The sequence below is a fragment of the Rhopalosiphum maidis genome, chromosome 4 (genome assembly GCF_003676215.2).
Source record: "Rhopalosiphum maidis isolate BTI-1 chromosome 4, ASM367621v3, whole genome shotgun sequence".
Taxonomy (NCBI): domain Eukaryota; kingdom Metazoa; phylum Arthropoda; class Insecta; order Hemiptera; family Aphididae; genus Rhopalosiphum; species Rhopalosiphum maidis.
The window spans coordinates 12,351,444-12,375,841 of NC_040880.1; the positions used below are offsets into that span (position 1 = coordinate 12,351,444).

A 24,398-nucleotide genomic window follows, 5' to 3' on the forward strand; every position below is an offset into this window, starting at 1 on the left:
CCATATTATACTTTATTTTTATGCTAAACGATATACATTTTCATTGAATTTTAACATTAATTATAAATTTAGATACCTATATGTATAATAATCGTAATACTAATATTAGCCAATAGTATTCTCACTGTACTGTATTTCTACATCTTCGATATCTTCTTACAGTTTTCGTGTACCAATCTAATAAATAATAATCTAAATAAAAGTTTGCGTGAGTTGTTTCAGAGTTATTAACGTGTTTATTGTATATGTAAAGGTATTAGTCATTAAATACATGTTTTATAAAAATATGTAATTGATGCAGTATTAAATCTAACATTAATTATACTTAAATATTTTTACAAATTATAAAATGTTGATAAATTTATATTTATCACTTAAGTTTTCAAATCATTAGGTTACGTTCGTTACGGTCCTCGTTATATCTTATTTTCCTCAATCTACAAGTAAATAGTGTAATTATTTTTTGAAAAAAAAAACTGGTATCGCCTCCTAACACTTCTTAGATGATCTAAAAAATCAAAGAACTTAAAAATACAACCTTTAAGTATGAAAATAGTTCTATACTATATCAGAATTTGAATTAACTAATAATTAAAGGTAACCAAATGAAAATTATAAGTGAGCATACTTAGTGAATTGCTCTGTATTTAATATATCACATGACAAAAATAATGTATAAGATGGATGTTTAGACTTAGACTCCGAGGACTCTCCAGGCTCCAATATTGAAATGGCCTTGGTCGGTGTATGGCGGTTGTATAAGTAAACAACATAATGTGTCGTACATGTTTGTATATGTAGTAAATTAATGTTTGTAATGTAATGCATAATAATAACACGTCCTATTATGTTTACAATATGTTATAATAATATTATTTATATTACCTGATATTTTATCAGTGATATATTATTACGGGCTGACACGACGCTATACAACATAGTGCCTATGACATTTCTGGTGTATTGCCGATTTAATTATATATTATATTATGTACTAACATTACCATCCGTAGGGCAGAACATAACATGACAGATATTACTGTGTACGGTTATTTTTTTAAATACAAATATGGTACAATAAGGTTCAAATACCTATAAATCATCGGATTCTATATAGTACCGAGTGTGGATATTTGTATGAAATTAATAATTATAATATAATACTCTATTTACGTAATCGTATACCTAATTATTGCGATAATTAATAATATTTTTATCTTGGTTTTAAAAAATAAGTCATCTGCTTAATAAAAAGATTGAATACATCTTTATCTACCGACTACACAAATCTCATATTAAATATTTAAAAAGTTTCTATAGATTTTTACACAGACTAATTAATCAAATGTTGTAAATTTGTTAACTTTTTTTATCACCTGCTATTCTGCGCTTGTGCAATAAGACTAATGAAACTTATTTAAAATAAAAAAAAAATACCTTTATATTAATAAAAAAAAAAAACCGAGGAAGTCACTCTACTTCTATAGGTAAGCAATAGGTATAGTAGGTTTCAAGTATACCTTGTCAATAAGTAAGGTCTTTAAAATGGATATCAATGAACCATATTTGAATAATAAAACGATTCTATGAACGAATATAAACAGAGTATCAACCACAATTTCTCGGAATAATGAATTACTATAACTAGGTTTTATTAATTTATTGTTCTAATGGTGTAGTACAGCGTATATTGAACTATTTTTTTCTAAAATCAACGCACATAATTTTGATATTGACTCATTAAGTCGAACCGTGTACAGTATTTTCAAGCCTTGGCTATTATAATTAAACATTTTGTTGAACTTAAAACACATGTACAAAAGGTTCTGTCAATATTTTATGATTTATAACAGTTACGATTTATTCCGATTAACAAAAAAAATACGGTAAGGACTTTTTACTTTATACACACAAAATTAGATATCAAAGCCAAATAGATCCAATTTTCCACCAAAAATAATCCTCAAAGTTGAAGCATTTTTACTGCTCCGAAAGGGTGATGATAGATACAAATAAAATGTCAACATGCCCTAACTCCGCTCAGAATATAAAACAAAAATTCATTTTTATAATTAATTATTTAAATAAGTAGTGTTTAAAAATTATATACTATTCTCGGGGTGTATTTCTAAAAATATATTTCGTAGACTAAATAACAACGATAAAGCCTTATTGTTTTTAACATTAATATATTGAATTTCTTGTCTTATTAGTTAGTTCTTAAAGAATCCATAATTGGCCAATCAATTTGGAATTTGCGTGAGCTATTTGTTTAATTTTACAAAATTATAACATTGATTTACTTCACACAAATAATGTGCTTCCTTTCCTGAAATGATGAATTTCATAAATTACAATACTGGTTTGGATTTGTTATGAAAGAAATGTGATTTAACTTCATTCAGTATTATTGTTATCTTTTGGTTGAGTGAAAAATACTTTAAGTTTAATATCAATAATAACTAAGTCACATGGTTTAACAAAAGGATTTTTATTGAGAGAAAACATTTTTTTTTTTTTTTTTTGTTTGTTTGTTTTATAATACTAACTTTGAAATATGAACTACAAATCTTAAAATTTTTGGTGAAAATGTCTGTATAGGAAAATGTTGAAAACTAAGTCATCATCATAAAAAAAAAAAAAATAGTTTATTATATTCCAATTACAATATATACCACGCCGCGGGAGATCACGCATAGTGATTTATAAAGTGTTAACTTCCGTGTGAAAATCGTAACTCTGTGACTGTATATAGCAACGGAAAATAGTTGTTCACAATACACAACAGCTTATACCGTTTGAACTAATCGCAGGCATTTGAAGTATGGCACGGCCGAACGCATTACGTACAGCAAACAACACACGATCTATAAACGTTAGATGTATAGATATATTTTATATATTTTCAACCATAAAAGTGTAATAGAAAATGGTAAGAAATTTTTTATGACTGTTATTAATATTGTCGATTTTCGTAAGGTATGGCAGACCCTGTACGCAATTCCATAAGACAGATATAACTCTTTAAGGGAGATGATAACATTTAAGACATTTTTTTGTTCTTCGACATTCTTTTCGTGTTTAAACTACAATAACTATATTTTATATATTTTTTTTTCAATTATGACACTTTACGGGAAAACCGTGCGAGGAACATTAGTGTATTTACGATTTATATATATATAGTATCACAGCACTATCCCATAATAAATTCATATTTTATTGTGAAACGTTCAACGTTATAGTTCAAAAACAATAATAAATAACTAATATATATAATATTGAAATTGCTGGGCGTAGGGGGATATGTAAGAATAAGATAATGAATGTAAAATGTGCCCGAGACACGAACACGTTCAGTGGTGCTTTTTAACTTCATAAAGAATAAATAAATGTATAAAATATACCTACTCGCATCCGATACGAAAATAACAAGGTTAATATAATAGAATATATTAAGTAAGAAGTATACGACGTAGGTTACAGCTGTTTGTATCGACGATCGGTTCACCTTAATAAAAACAAATGTTTGAAGTCGTATATTATATGCGACTTATATGTGTGCATGCGCACACGAATCGTCGATCGCCAATCATTTTTATACCTATGCATATATTGATACGCGAATAATGAACATCAGCGAAGATCGCCAATTTGTGTCGAATTAATTATACAACGGCAAAGTCGAGAAAAAATAATTATTACGATACAATTTTCAACCGAGATCCTGGTTTGTGTATTGAAATGTGATTCCTTTAAACGCAATTTTAGTCACATTTCATAAAAGCATGTCACGTTTTAAACCATGACGTTTAGTAACTCGTGCAAACGTTAAATTTCATTTCAAACTCTGTAAAACTGTCACAAAAATGCATGAAATGCTTTTAACTGCTCACGGATAACGTATTGTAATCAAATAAATAAATATATTCATCACTTCGCTGTAACATAAAATAAATATATAATTTTTACTGTTTTTAGGATATTTTAAAAATTGTTGTTTTTTGCAAATCGTTTAATAAAATTTGGCAAAATAATAATTATATTATGATGAATACGTTTTTTTAATGCTTGAATCGGTGTATTTTGATACAACAAATAGTTTTCTAAGAATATAAATGCAAAAACAAAATGTAATAGAAATATTAGTACTTAATTTATTATCACTCTTAAAATTATATTATTATACTATTATGTTGTATAAAAATGTTTCTTATGCGTTTAATACATATTTTTTTTCGATAAAATCACTTGATTTTTGTATCAAAAATGTTTAAAACTAAAATATATTGTCTTAATATAAAAAGAACTTTTACGATTTTTCATTGATTTTATTTATGAGATTTTTTTTTTTTTTGCTGTACTTCAATAATTAATGTTACATTAAAATGTAAAAATATTAATTCTTGTTATGCTTTTAAATTTAAGAAATTAACTTTAGTTTTCAAATTTTCATTATTCTAAAATAATTAAACATATAAATAAAGACATTGCATATTGATTATAAAAATGTCTATTTTTGATAGAGTTTAATTAATTTGTTGTTAATTACGTAAATGATGTATTTTTCTTACCATAAATTAATGGAAAAATATTAAAACACTAATACAATTTAGCTTATAATATCTATATAGGTATATGAAGAAATGTTTAGTCTCCTTTATAATATCTTATTTGCGCTTGTCGCGCGTTTTTCACGCTTGAATCGCCGACTAAAAAAAAACGCGCGACAAGCGCAAAAATGATGTAACGTCTCGATTTGTATGACAATTTTGCAAAAAAATATAACTAGAGTGTAAATTTTTACATTTAAGATAATATTCTAAAAATAATTTGAATAAACTCAGACTTATAGAATAGAAAAAAATTCGAAAAAAATCTTCATTGGACATTCACAGTTAGTACATATATACTAGTGACTTCATCCATTTCAGAATACTTTGTATAATGTATGTATATATACAATTTACATTATACATTTATTTAAATCATACTGCTAAGGAATATAATATTACTGTACATCATTATGTATAAAAAATACACCATCATAATATATTAATGCAATAACAATATAACTGGAGCTTAAGCAATTAGAATTTAAACTGATGCTTTAGGTATGTTAATTTCACACACTAAATATATTTTAATTACGTCTACAGCTATTATTAATTTTAAACGTCTTATATGCAGAGCAGCACATGTACCACAAACCAAAGTTTTATATCATCCTAAAACTTAGATAATAATTTAAATAACGCATACATTTAGATGAAATTGCACACCATACTACACCTACACAATATATTTCGATGTTTCGATTACTTACTAAAAAAGCTCAACAACTTAAATTGTTTTCGTTTCCCTAGTGTAATAAAAGTTGCACCATAGTTTTGTTTTTACTCGAGCAGTTTATACAATAAACATTTTAAAAATTAACTAAAGGTTATACCTATTTGTCAGGTATAATATTCTACATAATAATAATATATGATACATGTATATATTATACATCTATTCTACAAAAATTAAGTTTATACATAACATATTTATAGAAAAAGTTTACTGAATTTTCACTCGAAACTTCGAAGAAGAAATCACAATATGTGTATTGAACCAAAACTTTATTTTTTTTTTATATACTCTTTAAAGTTTAAACCATTCATAAATAAAAAAATGAATTCTTAAAATAAATTGTTATTTATTGTTATCAGTTTTGTCGATAAAGTCAAATCACTCCAGCGATTCGTTGATAACGTATTGTAGAAACTTACACAAAAAACATCATATAGAACGTCAACGATGCGAAATGTATGTAAAAAAAAAAAAAACAACTCACCTAAAACACGATTTTTCCTCACTTAACACGCTTCATTGAAACTCTTCTATAAGGCGTGATCGCAACAACGGACGGGGACAAAAATTAATCAGACGACGACGATGTTCGACATCGAATTAAAACGCACTGTTGTTCCCACCGTATTAAACCTATATAATATACTGCTTATATCGTATTATCGCGAACTTATGTGCATGGAACTTCTCAGACGGTTCAGTATTCGCGCGATACTCTACGCCTTCGCGTCAAAACATCCTAACGGCCACTGATTTTCAAATGCCCGTAGCGAGCACACACATCGCATAACCAAATTCAAGCATGCGCGCCGACACCGAACTCGCGGCGTCATATTATAATAAATACGAGAATAACGCAAACGACTGTGCATTGCGGTAGTACGACCAAGTTCAGGACGAAAATCTAAGTCATCAAAACGCAATGTGGGTAATACTGTGTAGTGTGTATAATAGTCGTATAGGTAAACTATTAATATTAATATATAGTTCGGTTTAATAATAAATTATTACGCATACGTAGACCATAATATTATTTTGGCGCGTATAAAAATCGAAACGACCGGACAGATAATAATATAATATTATTGATGTATTTCATTTTAACGATAGGCGCGTGTTCTGTCTAACATGAAATCCAATACTGCGACACCCCTGCTGTGAGGCATTATGTTTCCAAATAGGTACCTATACATATGAAATAGAAACGTTTTAACCGTACGCGTATACATTTTGGTTTCTGTTTAAGTTGTCTGATGGTAAGTGTAAAATTATGTTCATGTATTATTATAATACACAGTATACACCTTATATACAAACATCTGTGTGGTCTCAAAGATGATTTTGAATTTCGATCCGAAAATAATGGTTCTTAGGTGGTGCAGTTAATGCGAAAATAACACTGTTCGCTTTTCGACGAATAATTCGATTCTCTTTAGATGTTCGGCACAATATCAATGTTATTACACCGTGGCTTATATAACAATTGAAAATAATAAATTAAAACGTATAGTTAAGATATAATTGTGTTTAGGATTGTTCACAAATTGAACACGAATTTGTGTTAAATGATGACTAAAAGTTTATATTAACTATACATATTAAACTATTTAAATTAACGATATATTAATAAAAGTTATGTATTGCAGACTACAAGAAAGGTAAAACATATATTATTGCATGATTATTCATTCAAATGATTTTTTGTCTGTTTTTGAAACTTATTTATTTACAATTTATAATACATTATATGATTAATATAAGGGCTGAAATAAAAATGAAAACTTAAAAACTATTTCAACAAAGGATTTAATGGTTTACCATCAACTGAAAAAACATATGATAAACAATTAATTTAGATGATAAATATTATAATGAATATAATAGTCTATTATAAGTCCACTATTTTATGGAAAACATCCATACTGTTGACAATGAAAGCATACAAACTGTTGATAGTTTGCCATTTATATTTTTGTTAGACGTAAACTATTGACTTACGATTGTGTGATTTAATAATATTAATATGTATGACTATATTTTGAATATTATTCAGTGTTTTTATAAAAACTAGACGTATAATATGCTCTTAACTATACTACTATTATAGCACAGGAGTTATGCCGGCACATACTTCTTGATATCTATGGGTTTACCTTACTTGCCTAAACTGAACTTGGGTTTATATATTGGGTAAATATATTACAAAAATAATATTTCGATTATGGACCTATCTCATTACTTGGGAAAAAAAAGACTTGTTTTACTTTACTTCTTACAAATATTAACACGATATTTTCGTCATTCAAATAACATTACAACAGGATCTGACTCGAACGCTTTCGACGCGTTTTCTAAATCCCGAGCGTTATAATGCGCATTACTATGGATTCCGGGGTTTGTTAGACGTTGTTAGATATCAATACGTTATATTGTATGTATATAAAATTGCATACACAGTGTGTCAGTGTTTCGTACGTTTTGTTCGATCGTATACTATTGCCACCGCCGCGGCGATACGCGCGTATATATTTTGTAAAACCATAACGCACGCGCGAATGAGTTTGGTTCGTGCCCATGTGTTTTTTTTTTCCAACAATAGATATTTCACTCTCGAGAGTCAACAACGTTTCTTCGTACATTATCGATACGGTGACGGTGGCGCGTCTGTCGCAAACATAAAATCAGAGGCGTCATTTTGATTTTTTTCCCCGTGACAAAAATCGATATTCAATACACTCGCGCGCTACAAAATAATATACACAATACAGAAAAGTATACACATAGATACGCGTATATAATATTAAAGCGTATATCCAAAAGTTTGAATCGTATTGTCGACGCGCAAACAAACGGGAACGGAGAGGAAAATGACCAGAGTTTATTACAGCAATCGTACTCGCCGTATACGTCGTCGACTCGCGACCGCCTATTTGTTCCGTGCGTACCGATTATTTGTATTTATCCTTTTTATTTTTGTCGATATTATAGATAGACCAACGTGATGTATGTTCGGGGAACGATAATGAATTATTTTTCATTGAATTAAAATACGATCGATAATACAGTATACAATGACAAGGGAAGGATTTACAGTACATATTATTGTAGAAAATTAGATTTTGAAACAGGGTTGTTTTTTTTTTTTTTTGTTCTGAATTGTTTTTTGGACGTGAAATGCGTACGGAAAACGTATTTCAAGTTAAATTTCTTATGTTGTGATAGTAATCTATAGTCGGAACGTTAGAAAATAGAAGCGTAGTGATAAGTGAAACGCTCATAAATTGGGGACGATGGGAGGGTGTTGTTGAGCTAGGTATGTTGAGAGCACTCGACGCGGCAGCGAAGGTGAATATTGATGCAACGCCCCACTTCATATGCAGTAACCTCTAACAGTGGAATGGGCATAGTGTGCTTCTATATTTGTTACGTTCTGACAGTCTCCGGAAATCGTTGTAAACACTCGTCTTCATTCTTTATTAAGAAAGTCTAGGAATATTTTTATTTACATTTCTGAACGACTAATGAACGACTTGCTTAAATTTGACCACCAAACGTTGCCTAAAGAATATTCATTGATCTTATAAATTATTTATCAATTGATTTTTTTGGCCAATATTTATATTAAGTTAATTGACTATTTAATTAGTATGCATATATTAGGTACACAATAATAAAATATACAACATGTTATTATGTATGTTATATATATTATTTAAAATTCGATGTTTGATTGATTTTTATTTTTGTTAATTTAATGAGTTATTATAACAATTTTTAGTCATAATCAAATATACTATAAACTATACTCGAATGTATTTTTTGTTGATAAAATTTGAATATTCTCATGGTACAAATCAAGAAACTAGATGCCTATTGTTTAACAAATTTTACGTGAAAATCAAATTTACCATTTTTTAAATAACAAATATAATACAACTAATTATGACAAACAATAATTTTTATATTTTAGCATAATTTAAATTATGCTGTCAATTGTTATATAATTTTAGCCTATAAATATCCACTAACTATAGTGAATATTCTAACATATGTGGTAACTACCTATTATTCGCACTAAATTTTTTTTCTGCACTGAAATTTTGTCCAAACATTATAACTCGATAGTTAACAGACCACGCATATCATAGCCATAAGCAGAGAAGTTATGTAGGGTATGTAACCATTAAAACAACTTATTTTATATAATTATGAAAACGAATCGAGTTATTGGATTTTAGTTCGATTCAATCCCGACTAATGAAAAAATTAATAACGTTCGACAGTAAAAGAAGAAAACCATAAACCCTAAACGGCTCATATTTCATGTGTTGTCTAACTGTATAAATACGCGTTATTACTATACACTGCGCAATCGAAAAATACAACTATAGTCACTGGATAATAATGAATTATTGCGATAATTATAATTATTGTCACCGCTGTTATACATATATATACAACGTTAGGATCCTGGTAACAACCCATAATTGCCGAGTCCATCGATCCGAACTCGGAAACGATGAAAGGTCGTCGATTGTCGTTAGTACCTACATATTATAACCACGAAAATGTTATATATATATGCATAAAAGTGTCACTTGAAACGCAATAGGTCTATGTGGGTTGTACCAAGATTTATAAATTATAATCTATAAATGGGTTTGTACAGGTTTAACCATATTGCCATAATGTAAATAATATCATTATGTATATATATATATATATATGTATACTGTATAGTATTCGTCAAAAGTGAAAAAGGAAAGAAAAAATTCGATATATCCCATTCGAACCGTTCCCGTCGTCCATGCCAACTGATAAAACGAAACGTTAATTTGAATGTCTATTTACGTTTCACAAAGCACGGAACAAAAACAAACGACTATTAATTAATACACGTTAAACTTCTAGGAACGAAACTCGCGTTGTGAAGACCCGGTACGCACGGAATAATTATCGTAGTCAATTTACCGGTCCCGAAATGGAAAACTACCCTTATTTATTATTAATTTTATTATTACTCGCGATCTAATATAAATATTACGAATAACATTAATACTATCCCGCCGTGGTTTTATATTAAATCAGGTATTATCGACGATCCGGAATACGATAAATATTTTTAATTTTGTATTTTAAACAACTGATATATGTATATAACGGAAGACACGAAGTTGAGATACAATAATATTGCATTATGTGCATTACATTAGATTTAACAGATTTTGGCGGTTTTTATTCCAAACGATTTCTTTATTCTTCTTATTATTATATAATATTACTTAAATATCAATCCACCGTCTGTCATTGAGCGTCTTTGAAATAAGGGTGAAGGACGAAGATTAGTATTCCTTACCTTAAAGCTTTTTAAAAGTTTCTTATTTCTTATATTATTTATATTATTAAGAAAAATACTATACGCATGATTAATGTACATACTAATTACTAATAAGTTAAATGGTTACATTTTTATGATTTTATATTTTATTTTGTTATCTTCTTATACCTATATGTGGTTAATTTTTTTTATTCATAACCTATTAAAAGGACGGTATACCCATGTATTGTCTCTATTATATAATATAATTTACAATATTATTATTTAATATTTAAATTTTAAAACAGATTTTTTTTTTATTTATTTATTTTTTTTTGTTGAATGGCCTAATTTGATTTTCTTTTCATTCTGGACTAAAATCTAACAACTCATAAAGTTTCAACAGTGTGAACCGAAAATAATGAAAAAGTTTTGTACTGTTATACATTACATCAATTATTCACTAAAATACTAATTTTTATAGATAACTAATGATTGGTAACATGGAATTGAAAAATAATAATATTTTTATATGTGCGTATTTGCCGATTATTTAAAAAATTAATAACTTGATTTTTCATTAACTTATAGAATAAAAAATAGGCTTAAAATCTGCTCCACGATGTACTTTTTCAGTCATTAAAAAAAAAAAATCAAGATAATTGGATGAGTAGTTTCAAAGAACATGCGTTACAAAGGTTTATATTTTTACATTTATATAGTTAAAAACTTAAAACTATAATATTTTAAATCTTCAGTTTTCGTCCCCATACAAATGGGTCTAGGGACGCCCCAGAATATGTCAATATTATAAGTTGGTTTGGTAAGTTACCTCTATTATATGTAACAATCACAAGAAAATATAACAATATACTGTACAGCAATTTGTGGTGTTTGTATATAAAACGTATAATAAGTTATAAATTTAACCAACTACGAAACATATTACATAATATTATAACATTATTATGTCATATGGAATATTAGTTTAATTATGTTTTATACATAATTATTAGGTATACAAAAGTGACTTTTACAATTCATTGCATGCAAATACAATTTAAAAAAAATAAGGACATGAATATAAAAAGCTTGCAATGCAAAAACCCCGTAAAGAAGGATTACTTCGTAGAATTTCAGCAGAACCGTGTAATGTCGTGGTTTGTGACACGGGAAGGATAAGTTAAAGTTTAATAATAAAAATAATAATAAAAAAACTGAATCAGCATTTTTGTCTTTGAACCTTTCATTTTTCGTATGCTGATAGATATACTACTATCTCTGAATGACGTCGAAGAAAACAATTTCTCTTAACTGAGAAATATAAGAATAAAAACAAAAACTGTACCAAAGTTACACAACTTACCACACACACTGTCGCGGTCGTCTAGCAAAACAATAAAAACATGCTTATTGGATTTATAAAACATTACAACTACCAATTCTATAAACTCTGAATGCGTGCATAATGAAATTGTCAAATAAAAGGCGATCAATTGCATAAATTAAAAGATGAATACAAACCTTATTGATTTTAATTGTATTTTGGTAAGAAAATATGATCAAAAATAAAGTCTACAAAATATTTGAAAAACCCCCTTATTAGAACCAATTATATTATTTAATTATAATTTATATCTAAACTAATAGTCTCTGCAAATTATCTATTTTTCAATTTTTTTTTTTTTTTTATGTTATTATAGAACTTTTATTAATTATTTATTTATACCATTAGTATATTTTAGATTAAAACTAAACGATAATATAATAGTTATTAAATTATTTCGAGAATGGTTGGTAAAAAAAAATAATTAGAATAACAAATATGGAAAAATAAAAAATAAATAGTGAAGGGTGCCTTAATACAATAAAAAAAGTAATTTATGGAGAAAAGTATAAACGAAAAATCATACATAAATGTTACTTGAGAAATGATGATAGCATAAAGAAACGAGAAGTGAAAAATATTCTTAACGGGTTGGAGGTGTATTGATAATTGATAATTAGTTATAAAGGGTGTTTTAAGAGCTTCAAGAAAAATGTGATGTCAGACAAAACTTAGTGCAACGGCTCTTTTAAGTCATGGTAACATTTTTATATTTAATAACTATTTATTAAATAATTGTTAAAAAGTATTTATTTTTTATCATATTATTTGAAATTTAAATAGGTATGTATTTTAGGTACTATCACAATTTTACAATATAAAATATAATTCGTTAATGATTATTAAATTATATATTTTATATTTTGTTTAATAAAAAATGTATGTATAATTAACAATTCCGAGCAACCTCATAGAACGCTGACTACCAATTTACAAACTACTGGTTAAAAATATTAGCCTTTATTTAAAGAGGTTTGCTGGCTTGCCAAATAATATTATTTTCAATATATACAATAATAGAAGGTCTACTAAACTCACATACGTAGGAACTATCGCATATAATAAGCCATAAGGTAATGTTTAAATATGCATATATTTTTCACATGTTTAGCAATATTTACATTGAAAGTTGACATAATATGCAATCAAGTTGAATTTAAGGACATTTTGATGTTATAATGCTTTATCATGCCTTATGTTTGAAAATGTTATAACTTATATGAAAATAAAATTGTTATTACTATAACTATTTGAGTTAATTAGTCAAGTATAATATATTTTATAGTGTCTAAATATTTAATAAGTTCTAAGCGAATTTTAGGTGAATGATTTTATATTTTTCTCTAAATAAGGGTTAGAACCAATTTTCTAAAGCATATTAAATACAATTTTAGTAACGGTTTAATCCCTTTACTTCTCGTATACGATATAATACCGAATTATATACCTACTATTTTCTATTAAAGCTTTAAAGTAGAAAATCGAGTATTACCAAGCTTGCATATGGGTATTGAATTTATTTTAAATATACATAAAAACTTTTGGTACTGTTATCAGTTTTTTTTTAACTTTTTCTTAAGCCTCAATAAAATAAAAATATATCTTTTTTCTAATACATGAACTAAAAATACAAATATTTTATTGTTGTTACAGCTTGAGGTTAAATGCGAGTTATGTACTTTAGAGTTATAACTTTAAACTAATAAATGACAAAAATGTAATAACTGTAAAAGTCGTTAAATATAAAATCAAGTTTGTTCAAATTGCTAAATAACTTCTGATGATTCACAAAGTCAAACGATATGAGCATAAAACTGGAATATGCTCGTTTTAATAAATTAGCATACTACTGGTTTTAATGGTGACACAATTTATGAATATTTTTGGTTGTTATATTGTCTTCAATTTAGTTTTTTGAAACTTCTTTTATAATAACATACTTATAAACTTGAATATATTACAAAAGTCTGTTTTTTTAGGTTTTCATGATAATAGCAATGTCATCATCTGCTTATGTTGTACCAACATGACAAGGTCTTAATTGCGTGGGTAAAACAATTTTTTTTTTAACTTCATATCATGCAAAATTAGTTATGGTACAACTCCAGTTTCCGGAGTTTTTTCTACTTAATTAAATTACTTTATGAAATTCACGTATGAGATTGTACAAGATGTGGTTACGTAAAATAGAGTACGAAATATTTATTTAATACTTATACATTATACGTAACTTATTTTTGTAAACAAATAGTTAACTATAGGTACATGCATATTAATAACACAGGTTCAAGAAAATGTCCTTATTCACGAAAAACAATGCGATGGTCATTATTTTTGAAATACCACTATATTGTTTCTACGAACTTGGATCCACTTGGTTGTGCGATATTAACAGCATTCAGCTTACAGGTCATCATAAATAAATAAATATATTATAAAAACTATTTTATTTTTTAAACGACACATCATTATTATTACTACACAATATGTTATGTTCGCCATCAAATATTTGCCTACTAGTACATAATGATGTTATCATCATCGATTTCTAAAATTATAACCCGCCAAATGCAGTTAATAACTATGTCAGTCAAAATTCGTAGATGAAAATGAACGTTAAAGCGGGTTCCTTGCAATGATGATATAATTGTGACATTTCATATCGTTGATAATGTTTTATCGATATTGCAAGACACCAAATTATATATAATATGTAGTCAGGATTTTGACACGTAAATGACCATCTGGAACGCAAAAAAAAGCGTACCGTGTTGAGGATTGTATGGTTTTTTTTTTTTTGTTTTTTTGTACGCCCGTACAACCAATAAAACAGTTAAGCATGCGGTGTAATGATATAATAATATTTCCTTAAAAAAAAAACTCAAAAAATTCAATAACTTATACTGAAATAAACTATATAGCATTTACATCGTGCTACTATGACACAATTCCTATTAAACTAAGCGAGGGTATACGCGTGTACCACTAAAAAATTTAAAAAAACATTCCATAGTAATTCCATGCGTGAATATTATTATATGATTCACGAGATCATACGACATGCCTACACATGCTGAATTAAAATTAGGTACTAATACTATTTTATTCTCGTACTGAAGTGTATACGAATTAAATTGTATTATATTATTATGATTTGACCTAGTTTAATATATTTATATGGTTTTCAAATATCAAGTATAACAAAATATAATTATCCATCAAATAGTATAATAAAAAATAATAACTAAGTAAATACTAAATATTAAGCCTTATATTATAGTTACCGCATAAATGTATTATAGAAATCATTAATAATATTTATTGCAGTATATAAACAGATGAGTTATTCAACAATCATACCCACTCTCATTAAGATCTTTAATAATTAATATATTTAAAGACTATATTTAAAAATACTTAGATTTCATATACCATGTAGAGCAGTCATTTTCAAAATGCGCGATAGCGCTCCCCTATTGGTGTTGATAGTCTTCAGGGAGACAGTATAAAACCCAAAGACTACTGTTTTTTAAGATGCACTACAGATGGTAAGCTTAAAATATTTTTGGGACTGGAAAATTTTAATAATTCTCAGAACGACCGGTAGATAAAATAAGTATGAGAACCTGCTATGATGTAGAACATGTCCAATGGTAATAATAATTTAATTTTTTTAAATGATTTTCAACTTTATTTACTTTTTTTATTGTAAATTGTAAGCATATGATTTTTTTTTTAAGATTATGGTGTATCAAATTCAAAACTTTTGCAATTAGTTTCTGAGTTATTAAAATATATAGTTTATTATATTTTATACAAAAATATATAAAAAAATATTGAATCTTATAGTACATACTTATCATAATTTTCTAAAAATAAAGATGATTCTTATTTGATAAAAAAAAGATATTATTTTTACAGCTCACGTGATAGTCTTAAAACTAACTAAAACCTCTTATTTCTTGAATAATATAAGAAATCTAAGTATTAAATAATACAATCCTAATTATCCCAAGTAAAAAAAAATCGAAAAATCAAAATGTGGGTAAACTAAAGTAAATTATATATTAAAATAAATAATAAGTGAGGGGCATACTTGTCTTGGTGAATAATTTTGCATATTTATATAGTTATCTCAATAAACAATTATAATGAGAAGACACGGAATGGCAGAAAACTGAAAAGTATGTTTTTGTAGGCATATAATATTAACTATATTATAATATTACTACAGTTTCATCTTATTTTCAGTTAACTTAAATACATACATTTAGATAATAATGTAGCATCAGCGTATAGTTCAAATAAAATTTAAGTATATTATGAATATTATTATATTATTTTTATAGTGTACTTTAATAAAAGGTATATAGGTATAATTCAAAAATGAAATATATAATTAGATTGTTATTATAATTTTTATTATTGGTTTAAATAATACAACTTTGACTTACGTGATCGTGATACACAACACACTAATAATAAAACTTAAATAATTTAAATGATAAGCATATATATATATATATCAATAATAATAATAATAATAATAATAATGTATCATGGAATCTTAATAATTTATTTAAAACGACAGTCGGTGGAGATATTGAGTATGTGCTACATAATTATTTAAATGGCGTTATACCATCACCACTTACAATTAGTAAATTCTCGTAGACCACTTTATACTTGCATAGATTTTAATATTTATGTTTAATGCAAATGGCACATACGTTGAAAATTTTAAAAACTGTAGACATATCTTTCTTGACTCAATTTAATATTGTTATTAATTACTTATTAATAAGAAAAATAAATTGGTTAATTTTTTCAAGAAAAACAATACGTGCACAATTGTTTTAAATATGATTCGAATAAAAGTTGATCGAGTATCCATCATAATAGTTTTAAATTTTGTCAGAAAATTCAAAATACTATTAATAACAGTATTTTAAATTCTGAGTGAAGCAATACATGTGCTAATTTTACAATAACATAAACATTTTTTTTTATCTGAAGACATATTTTCTTAAAGTACAGGTACAATATGCAAATTGGGAAAACAGAAATAAAATTAGGAAAAAACTGGAATTATTAGGTATAAAACCACTGTATTATTTTTATTGAAAATGTTATTTAAATTTTTAAATATTTTAATTAACATACAAAGTGCCCATTTCATATTTGTGCCCACCTTTTTTATTATTATCATCATTAGATAATTTAAAATTAAATACAGATATAATGATATATGGATGTTATATGAATAACGTTTTATTGTCCAGATAGCGTATGACGCTTATAGTCATACATACAATGAACTTTAAATGAGATTGTACCTATTGCATTTTCTCCACTAGAGTGCGTAAAAATATATACATAAATAATAAAATATTAAACAATGCCGTGCTTTTTAGTAAGGGGGATTGTCTAACTGCACTCAATGCACTCTTAAGTCCTTATCTAAACTAAATTTCCAAATATTATTGTACCTACTCTGATTAAAAACTTCAAAAAAGATAATATCAAAATGCACTCGATTCGATTTTCCACTAAACTTAAAAATACAAATTGTAGTATCTCAGTATGTATGTCAATCGATTTAGTATTACCATTGATTATGAATGCTAGTATTTAATACAAAGCGTATTCAATTTAAAAATAAACGTGAATTTATATTCTTATATTATTTTTAAATTATAACTACATGTATATAATATAGTATACCATATATACATAGTAATATATATATACTATATATTATAATATTAAATTACAGACATTTATTAATTTTTAAAAAAGAAATTTCAAATTAGTATGTTATTGTTTATTTATTTTTAAAAAACGATTATATTTTAATATTATTACTTTTCAATTGTAGCTATACATATTTATATTTTTAGTAAATTATTTTAAATTTAAATAGAAACAATACAATAAATACAATAAATTTGCACTAATTCTGTAAAGGATTTAAGATTTACCCTAACACGTAACATGTGCCCTAATATGCGTATCCAGATAATGTGTTGTAAGGCTCTTAAGCTGCTTGGCTTCATAAATCGTGTCTCTACAGATTTTCAACTACTCACTCCATTAAAAACTCTTTTCTGTTCCTATGTTCGCCCCTCCCTTGAGTATTGAATCATCCTCTGGGATCCACCCACGGCATCTGCACGTAGTATGATTGAAAGGCTTCAAAGAAAATTCTTCCGTCTCTTTGCCTACAAATTAAATATATCCTGTCCACCTCACGATTACACACAAATCCAGCACCTCTTTTTCCTTGATAGTCTTGCTGATCGTCGTCATTCACCTAGCATCGCATTTCTCTCTAATCTTCTTTCCTCTAAAATTGACAGTCACGAATCACTATCTCGTGTTTCGTAAAATGTCCCCTCCCACCGTACACGATCATCTGTTCCATTCCACATACCCTTCTCTTCCTCTAACTACTTTCATAACTCACCAATCATCCGTATTATGCACATTGACAATACTAACCCTTCATTCTCCCTCTAAAATTGAGCACGTTTCCTCTGAGCCAATATTATTATTGTTTATTGCTCTACTTTTGTATTAATAGGGTTCGTCCGGGTATTTTAAAATAAAATAAATAAAAATTCAAAATATAAACTAGGTCTCGCCATTAAATACTTTGATGTCAATGGGAATAACCTCTCCATTGTAACTAATTATATTTGTATAAATATTTGTAAGTTTATCTCTTATTATGTAATCATTATGTTCATTATATTTTGTATATACTTATCTTATATTTGTATCAATGTTATATTATTGTAATGGCAAGATTTGTACTTGTTATTTTCATCAGTATTGTAACTTTATTGTAATTGGACATTGTTCGCAATATTTAATAATAAATAAATTAATAAATACAATTAGGATACAAAAAATACGAATTACTCTTCTAGCCATTGACTAATATACGTTAGTAAATAAATTGTATGATATGTTCATTGGAATAAGTGCAATTTAACATAACAATATAACATGCAATTTCTACTATTATCCCTAAGCAAAATGATAGTTAAATACTCTCATAATTAATGTTAATTAATATCAGTGACGTATGCACTTAAGGTGGTGAATTTGAACAACCTAAAATTTTGCGTGGCTGGGCAGGTAAAAATATTTAACCAAGATAGTTAATACTATTACTATAGTAAGTATAATGTAGGAACTAACTACTAGGGACTTGAGCAGTTACCGGTTATGCATTACCTAGGTAAACAAAACATCTAACCTAATGTAAGGTAAACTTTATTTAAAATGAAATTATAAATTAATATTATAAAATATACAAAAAGGTTTTCATGTTTATGTAGGTATTAATATTTTATTCTTGCATAATAAATAGTAAATTGGTAAGAACTAAAATAATTTTTCATGTTCTATGATAGATGTATCTATGTAGATGCAAACATGCTACCAAAATGTTTGTGAACACTAACAGTGACTTTTATTGAAATAGATACATGTAATAAAATGTGTGTAGTTATTGGTGGTTTTAAATATTTTATTACATTTTTGAATAATGAATTAAGTGGGTGGGTGGATGGGGTTCGGTAAAAATTGAACCACCTTTTTTAACTGAACTTAACCTCACTGATTAATATCACTTATCGTTTATTTTATAAAATATTTACTCACATAAATATGTTTATTTAATTTAGTAAAATCCTACTCATTATACATACAAGAACCGTTGTATATATATATATATATTTAGACAAAATATTGGAACGGAAGCACCAGATTTAGCACAGCTTTCTAGAAACTTATATACAAATATTGAAGAAAATAAAAAAACCTTAGCTATCTTTATGGACTATATGATGAAAGCTTTTGATAGTATCTCCCATGATCAACTACTAAATATTTTCTAATCAATAGGCATAGTTAATATATCATTTAATCTACTTAAATCATATTTATAACATAGAAAACAACAAGTCGAAATATCAAATACTCTAAGCAATAAACTGCAAATTGACATTGGTGTTCCACAAGGCGCAGTTTTATATCGTATTCTGTATATTATTTATGTGGCTGCACTAGGAAACTTAAAATTACACGGTAAATTATTTTCTCACGCTGACGATACAGCTTTAATTACATCTGATACTAACTGGGAAAAAACTACTCAGAATGCAGAATCTGACATGTATAAAATAAATGAATAGTTTCTAAAATATAATTTGAGGTTAAACTTTAGCAAAACCAAGTACATAGCTTTCTCTCAAGACAAAAGAACACAACCTAATAAAAACACTCTAAAAATCCATAAAAAAATTGTAATTCTAATAATAATAATACATGTGAGGTGATTAATAGGACCGAAAAAACCAAATACCTGGGAGTCACTATTGACCAACATTTAAAGTGAGACATTCATGTAAATAACTTAATAATCAAAATGCGTAAACTCAATTACTTCTACTTAAATACTACAAAAATACTCGACAAACAAACACTACGAATAGTTTATTTCGCCATGACACAGTCTTTACTACAATACGACATAACAGCTTGAGGTGGTTTAGGGATAGTAACAAGTAATAAACTAATAACAGCTCAGAAAAGCATAATAAAAATAATCCTTAACAAACTAAAAACTTACCCTTCTGAAAACCCAGTAATTTAAATTATACAATACAAATTGTATAATATTGTATTATACGAGCGTATTATACGTCATGTATAAAAAAATAAAATACGAATGGTATAAAAAAAAGAAAAATAATAATAAATTATAGGCTAATAATAAAAATAAAATATACCTAATTCATACATGGATACTATAAGATTCTAATAATACCTATGAAAGTTTTTTCTTTTTTTTTCAAAGTTTGTATTTATTAGAATTTAGAACTTTAATATTCAGGGTCTATACTTTTGACTTATACTTCTGCTAGTCGTATAAGCACTAGCCAGTAGCCACAGTTAACACTTACACAAGCACTAATTCAAATTATTGCAAATATTAAAACCTAATATATTATATAAAACTAAGTATAAACAAATGTCCTTATAATTACTATTATAATTTACTATGTTATTTTGCTGCCATTAAGTAATTTAATAATCAAAATGCATCATTAATCATCTCATTCATCAATAAACTGAAATAGTATTGATCTATTTGATCTTACTACACTCGGATAGCTATATTTAATAATTATATAAGCACCGTAATAATTTAAAAAAATACTGTATTATGCATGTATAATACATGTATAATACACGTAATATACAAATGAAAAATAAAATACAGTTTTTTTACATCACTGTGAAAACCTATTCAAAGATTTCAGTCTTCAATGTTCAACAGTTATTCCAACGAAATTCATTATACTACTTTTTTAAATTAAACCAAATTAACATTAAACCGAAAACTCACAATACACGTCAAGAAAAAATATAATAATACAAACTTATAAAACTTTAAAGGCAAGTCGATACTTTGTTAAAGTAGATCATGACTTACTAACTAATATTCCACAATCTATAGTAAACTGCAAAGATTACACTAAATATAAACTTATTAATATATGGTTGATAAGGCATAACTACAATTCCTCTACTATGTTATACTCCATTATTTTATTATGTTTAGTTTTGTTCTATTTTGTTTGTTTTTGTTTATTTTGTTTATTTGTTTATTTCTCTGATTTCTCTCCTCTACATTGTGTTTTATTTCTTACTATTCATTATACACCATCATACTATAAGTAATTAATATTAGGTACATATAAAATTAGGCAGATAAATAATTATGATTTCTGGAATTACATGACTGATTTTTAAAATATGCATGTTTTAATATTTTCAATGTCATTAGACTATATTATTCTAGCTAAAATTATTAAATAACTAACATATAAACCTGTAAACCAACTACCATTTAAATGTATTATACATTATATTATTATGTATGATTTAGATACTTCAATATTACTAATACGAGGTAATACCTCAGTAATGAATTGGACCAAATAATTTATAATGTAATTAATTATTCGTGTATGTATTTTATCAATCTTTTTGGCCAATAAATATTATTTTATGCTTAATAATTATTTATATTCATAAATGATATGTCCTTCAATACTTTTGAATTTGTAAAATATTCTAGGGTTTCCACTTTTCCGTTATTACTGTTGTCACGAATCCGCTACGTAGGTATGTATATATAGCCATGTGAGTACTATATAATATGTATTATTATTTGAGTTGTCTTTGACCAAATTTTTCAAACACCTTGAGAGTGAGACTATAGGGAGTATTTCATTTTTACTATGGAAAAAATGTTCTGCAATAATACATAATTAATATTATTTATCTAAAAGTTTCCAACAGCGTTATCACAAACTCGTCGTATATTTAGATGTGCACCTATTCAAACTTCCTCGTTGTTGTCATCGTAGTGATGTCAACATAGCAGATATCATCAATTGTGTTTAACATTTATGTCTAATTTTTGACCAATATTCCGCCGTGTCTTATCAGTATAAATAGTATACCATATACTTATTTCGAGGTTTGACATTGACAATATTGCTATTCATTGCATGGACAGATCTAGACCGAATATCTGAGAGAAAGGAAATTAATTTTAATATATGCTATTATTATACTACACATACCTAAAAGTAATATGCATATATATATTGTACATTTGTATATATATTATAACATATGTATCAAATCTATCACTTGCGCTAATATTTATCATTTAGAAATATTGTAATATAATATACAGAAAATAAATTTAAAAAAGGTAGTCAAGTGGATACCTACCACTTTGCAGTATATATTAAGTATCGTGTGGGTCACTGTTATGGATGTGTTCAATTTTAATTCAATGATATCATTGTATATGAAAAACGATTCTGAGCGAGACGGTCGACAAACCTACAAATATAGAAATCAGGAAATTTCACCACCAGACTTTTCGCCGCCGTACTATTCACCGCGAAGAGTTAATCTCCCCACGAAATATCAATAATATAGGTCTTAATAATGTATTTATCATTAATATAATATAACAATACTAAGATTATGACTAGGGTTCGGAAGTTGATGACCTAAAGAACCTTAAAAAATGACCTAAAAAAATATGAATAAATTACCTAAAAATGATGGAAAATGACTGCAAAAAATGACCCAACAATTGTCAAATTATGAAATAAAATGACTTAATTAGCTAAAAAATGCAAAAAAATGACTTATTTTATATTTTTAAGAAAAAAAACCTTTTATTTAACATCTTGTTAAAAATTGTTATTTAAATATAAGCCATACATAACAAAATATAAAAATGATCCTAATTAAAAAACCTAATCAAATTTATTACATTGAACAATAAGTGCATGTTTGATATTTTCCATAGTAAATGACCTGCGATTGTCTGAAAGTAAATTCTTATATTTTGAGAAACTTCTTTCTACATCTACTGATGTAATTGGTGCAAATTGAAAATGAGCAATATCGGAATTATTAAGGTCGTCTGAAAAGTTTTGATTCGACACGTTTTCACCATTCAAAATTTTTGAAATTTTTGTCATTATTTTAAAGCCCGTATTTTTATCCAAAACGGATTTTAATTTTTTTTTTTTATATCTTATCCTACTCTATTTTCTGCTTGTTGAATTTTATTTTCTACATCTTGTACAATTTTTATCGAGTGATGAAGACTAAGCCCAAATGTTTCTAACTGATTTATAGAATCACTTAATGTTCCAAAATTAGAGAAAATGTATATCAAGTCACTTTTCAAATCACTATCGTCCATGAGATCTTGAGCTTTCTCAATCGATGTAGCGTCTTCTCAATTTAAACCAAGTATTATTTCCTTTAAAGTTTCAAAGTGTTCACAATAATAATTTGCGGCACTTAGCCACGTCCCCCATCTAGTTAATACAGGCTGTGGTGGTAAAGAAATATTCGGTGCCTTTTCTCGAAAAAATTGAATACCAGCAGGACACTTAAAAAAAATTTTTTTTACGTTGGATATTAATTGATCAACTTTAGGAAAACATTTACGAACTTCTTCAGCAACCCTGTGTAGTCCGTGAGCTAAACAGGTGACATGTTCCATTTGGAGTACATTATTTTTATGTCTTTACCAGCCTTTACCATATATGGCGCTGCATCGCTCAAAAACAGCAAAATATTGTCGTATTTAATCCCGTGAGGCCACAAAATATGAAGTGCTTTATCCAATAATTTAGCAATGCTGGTATGATTAGCTTTTTCTAGTGCTTCTGTGTCATGTAAAAATATTTTTCCTGGGCATCCAATTTCTAACGTTCCGATAAT

The 24,398-nt window shown here is 26.9% G+C and overlaps 1 long non-coding RNA gene across 1 annotated transcript in view; it reads right to left on the reverse strand.

Moving 5' to 3' along the window:
- Positions 1-6,083, reverse strand: part of LOC113560613 — a 69,498-nt gene extending 63,415 nt beyond the window's left edge. Inside the window, exon 1 of the long non-coding RNA XR_003406127.1 lies at positions 5,837-6,083. This is a non-coding gene — a long non-coding RNA (uncharacterized LOC113560613). The remainder of the gene's footprint in view (positions 1-5,836) is intronic.
- Positions 6,084-24,398: the final 18,315 nt, after the last annotated feature.